This window comes from Pinus tabuliformis, chromosome 5_1, assembly GCF_031772625.1.
Source record: "Pinus tabuliformis cultivar Carrire ecotype Pingquan chromosome 5_1, CPIR1, whole genome shotgun sequence".
Taxonomy (NCBI): Eukaryota; Viridiplantae; Streptophyta; class Pinopsida; order Pinales; family Pinaceae; genus Pinus; species Pinus tabuliformis.
The window spans coordinates 854,884,586-854,889,875 of NC_142305.1; the positions used below are offsets into that span (position 1 = coordinate 854,884,586).

The 5,290-nt window shown below is 37.2% G+C and overlaps 1 pseudogene; it reads left to right on the top strand.

Annotated features, from left to right (window-relative positions):
- Positions 1–2,378: 2,378 nt before the first annotated feature.
- LOC149167540 (uncharacterized) lies at positions 2,379–4,458 on the top strand (annotated as a pseudogene).
- Positions 4,459–5,290: the final 832 nt, after the last annotated feature.

The following is a 5,290-nucleotide window of genomic DNA, read 5'->3' on the forward strand; positions in this document are numbered from 1 at the left end:
CAACTTCTCTGTGAAAATAAATTAATATAAATACATATTGGCCTTGATTTTTTAAGCATTAAAATTAGCATTTAGTTTTTTTCAATATAATATAAAATAACAAACAAACATCTTCAATGAAACGAGAATCAATAGAAGGAAAATCTTGAAATTGAAACTATGTGGCATGTACGTTGTCTGAGATTTGAATATACAAACTGAAATTAATGAACATAAGAGACATTATTTCGTCAAAGCTCTACTCATTGGAGCCAATGCACAATATATTCGTTCACAAATTCCAAATACAGTCAAAGGACACACAATAGACAGACCAAACGCAAAAGATAGTCTTCCACAATTTTCAAGTATTAATATCATAATCTGATTGGATACTCAATCAAAGTAGAAAAATAGACATACATTCAGACTATTCACGTTGAGTGCAAATATGTAAAATGCAAAAGGGCAACACTTACACTACAAGGTGGGTCAGTGCATCTCAAGAACTGAACCAATAAGAAGCAACTCTCGTAGCCACCAAGGAAAAGACATTGTTTTCAAACAAAAGATCAACCAATGTATGCATATTGCCTCATGATCTCAATAGAATAGGAGCTCCAGTAAAGCACATGTCCACATAATAGACTATCATTACAACACATTATCAAAAATAATATTCTTTCGTATTGTTCTGTTGATGAAAATTCCATATAACGAAGTTCTGCATAGGATAACTTTACTTTCTGATTTAAAAATGGTTTATGAATGGAGCCTTCCACAACTTATTACTTAAATAGGAAAATGAAAAAAACAATGGCATCTCATCAATGACCCACTATATCAATTTGTACTCTGCCAAGTGAATGAAATAACACTAAAAATTATGGGCGTATGCTTTCTTCTCAATGAACCCGATTACACAGGGCATTATGCATTAAAAAGATGTGAAATTTAAACAATATACAAAGCCATAAATGATTTACAGTGTGCCACAACAGAAAAGCTAAGATTAGTGACATGAACATGTCATCAGATTAAATACTTCAGAATGTGAAGAACACATAAGTCAACTGCCATACTTTGTTAATAACAACATAAAAACAACAAACCAACGAGGCTGCAAGTACTTGAAGTTTGATCATAACAATTTCGGATCCTTTGTATTGACATATATTGACTCTCTTTTATTAGGAATTCCTGTGTATTGCCATATATAATATATTTACTTTCTCATCTACCAATACACCATCAGATGAGGAATCCCAAGCACAATCAGAGAGAAGGCCTTTCATCTACAAGGATGCCACAAGATAAGGAATTCCAAGCACAATCGAGGAGAGGGAAAGCAGGCATGAACACCTCATAATACCTCTTGGGATGACAAGTTGGCCGAAGGATCATAGTATATTGAATCTTATATTTTACCATCGACTAATCTTCACAACTAATGTGGAATTGTAGAAACTCTTCCAAGAAACCACAAAATAAGTATCTGTCCCACATCGATTAAAAAGGGTACACTGAACAAAAAGACATAATCCAGTTTAGTGCATCGAGTGTCCACATATATAATAGACAAATTTGGTGTATCGAGGTGGTGTATAGTTGGAAAATATAATAATTCAAGTCATTTTGCAAAAATAAATAAACATCCAGATATATTTAAAACATATATTATATTTATTAAAATAAATTGATTATGTTAAAAAAAATATGTTAAACCCCATTAATAATAAATTGGTTATAAAAACATAACCATCAAAATGGTATGCCAGACTCTCCGATGGGAGGTCATCGTGCTCACCGAAGTCACTCAGTGAAGTAATTCTTTACATATGGTACAACAATTGCCCTGTTTTTATTTGACCATGATACAATACTTTTCCTAAACTCACTCATACCGGCCATGACGGGTTTCAACAACTGTGATGGGTCTCGATTGGTTTCCTCCATGACCATCCCACAACCTATGAAAGTCCAGAGGAGTTGATTTATGCATGATGAATTTGCTTATATGAAAAGCAAACACATTGTTGATTTATACAGGATGAATATAGTGAATATGCATCAGAGGAGTTGATTTATGCATGATGAATTTGCTTATATGAAAAGCAAACACATTGTTGATTTATACAGGATGAATATAGTGAATATGCATCAAAGGACATGTGCAATTGGTATTACCAACTACCTTCAAAGATATACTCATTGTTGATTTATAGAGACTGAATATAGTGAATATGCATCAGAGAACATGTGTTATTTACCACGAAGAACAATAGAAATATATTTTTGGGTCCCTGGAACAGTAGAATGTTCACCCTACATGTAAACTTAAGTTAAAGATGACAGAGAAAGTGCAGTAAAAGAATTATTGGATAGGCTACCCAGGGGGCATGGAGCTGAGTGGGAACGCTACATATTTTAATAAAAAGGGCGTGAAAGTTGCCTCTGAGCCAGTGTTGCATGTAAAGAATCTTTCGCCTAATGCTATTCTGCCATCTAGAAGTTCTTCTTTGGTCGCTGGGTATGATCTATCTAGTGCGACTTCTTGTGTGGTGCCTGTCCGAGGGAAGGCCCTGGTACCAATAGATTTGTCCATTTCCATACCTGAAAGCACATATGCTCGTATAACTCCTAGGTTTGGGCTTTGCTTGGAAGCACTCGATAGACGTTGGTGCTGGTGTCATAGATGCAGATTACCGTGGTCCAGTGAGTGTTGTTCTCTTCAATCACTTTGATCAGGGTTTTGAGATTAAGGTTGGAGATCATATTGCTCAGTTAATTATTGAGAAAATTCTCACCCCGCAGGTTCTGGAAGTGGAGGATTTGGGTCCCTGGAACAGTAGAATGTTTACCCTACATGTAATCTTAAGTTAAAAATGACAGAGAAAGAGCAGTAAAAGAATTATTGGATAGGCTACCCAGGGGGCATGGAGCTGAGTGGGAACGCTACATATTTTAATAAAAAGGGCGTGAAAGTTGCTTCTGAGCCAGTGTTGCATCTGAGCCAGTGTTGCATGTAAAGAATCTTTCGCCTAATGCTATTCTGCCGTCTAAAAGTTCTTCTTTGGTCACGGGGTATGATCTATCTAGTGCGACTTCTTGTGTGGTGCTTGCCCGAGGGAAGGCCCTGGTACCAATAGATTTGTCCATTGCCATACCTGAGAGCACATATGCTCGTATAACTCCTAGGTTCGGGCTTTGCTTGGAAGCACTCGATAGACGTTGGTGCTGGTGTCATAGATGCAGATTACCGTGGTCCACTGAGTGTTGTTCTCTTCAATCACTTTGATCAGGGTTTTGAGATTAAGGCTAGAGATCATATTGCTCAGTTAATTATTGAGAAAATTCTCACCCTGCAGGTTCCGGAAGGGGAGGATTTGGGTCCCTGGAATAGTATAATGTTCACCCTACATGTAATCTTAAGTTAAAGATGACAAAGAAAGAGCAGTAAAAGAATTATTGGACAGGCTACCCAGGGGGCATGGAGCTAAGTGGGAACGCTACATATTTTAATAAAAAGGGCGTGAAAGTTGCCTCTGAGCCAGTGTTGCATGTAAAGAATCTTTCGCCTAATGCTATTCTGCCGTCTATAAGTTCTTCTTTGGTCATTGGGTATGATCTATCTAGTGCGACTTCTTGTGTGGTGCCCGCCCGAGGGAAGGCCCCGGTACCAATAGACTTGTCCATTGCCATACCTGAAAGCACATATGCTCGTATAACTCCTAGGTTCGGGCTTTGCTTGGAAGCACACGATAGACGTTGGTGTTGGTGTCATAGATGCAGATTACCGTGGTCCAGTGAGTGTTGTTCTCTTCAATCACTTTGATCAGGGTTTTGAGATTAAGGCTGGAGATCATATTGCTCAGTTAATTATTGAGAAAATTCTCACCTCGCAGGTTCTGGAAGTGGAGGATTTGGATTCCACTTTCAGGGGAGTTTGTGGGTTTGGGTCTACGGGGGTTTAAATGTAATTTTTTGATGACGCTCGTTTATGGTTTTTAACTCTTCGTGCCTGTTTAGAAGGCCATGTATAGGCGAAAATTGCTTCCATATTATCTCATTTTTGTAAAATGGATGGCAATTGGAATACCTGTGAGAAACTCTTTGTTCTTTCTTCATTAATAAATCTGGAAAATGATTTCTGTACAAGGAATTAGTGTTTTCTGAAGAGGCACAGGGCATAACACTTTCGAAGTTTTTACCTCATCCTGCTTTCATGACTCTTTTCAAGAAACAGATAGACTCTGTCTTTAAGATAAGCAGAAACTTAACATTTTTCAATAGGTAGCCACAGTTGGATGCATTGCCTCGACATTTTTATAATTCTGCTGAGGGAAGGGTTTAGTTTATGAAAGTGATGGATGCCATTAAAGGTATCTTGAACATGATTACTTTGATGGGTGAACTTGAGGATTTCGAGGATGAACCTGAAATGCATTGCGCTCCTTGCTTAAGCTGGAAATTCAAGAGTTATTTTTGTGAGCTGTTGAAAGAGAGAAGCATCATGAAATCATTTCCTGTATGAGGAATTAGTGTTATTGGAAGAGGCACAACGCACAATACTTCGAACTTTTTACCTCATCCTGCTTTCATGACTCTATGAAGAAACAGATAGAATATGTCTTTGAGATAAGCAGAAACTTATGTTTACTAGTATCTGGACAAAATCATGCGTCATGTGATAGATATTCAAACAAAAAGATACCCCAAGCTTCAGTCCGCTTCAAGGAAACCTTTTCCAGCTCTCATAGAGAGAAAAAAACATGAATGCATTCAGTACATTGAAGAGATGTGATTAAGGAACCTGAAGCCTGACAATTTTCTCCATCATCCAAGGTTGGCTCCGTTTCACTCTTATTTCAGAAATTTCACTCCTTTCTTAACTGACCAACTTCCTATAAAATACTACTACAAGGCATTTAACTATGAAATATCACATATCTTAAGAAATCATGACCAGAATTCACTATGAATATATCCACTATGCTACCAAGGAAAACTATGGGAAAATCCAAGAAACAGATAGACTCTGTCTTTAAGATAAGCAGAAACTTAACATTTTTCAATAGGTAGCCACAGTTGGATGCATTGCCTCGACATTTTTATAATTTTGCTGAGGGAAGGGTTTAGTTTATGAAAGTGAATAATGCCATTAAAGGTATCTTGAACATGATTACTTTGATGGGTGAATTTGAGGATTTCGAGGATGAACCTGAAATGCATTGCGCTCCTTGCTTAAGCTGGAAATCAAGAGTTATTTTTGTGATCTGTTGAAAGAGAGAAGCATCAGGAAATCATTTCC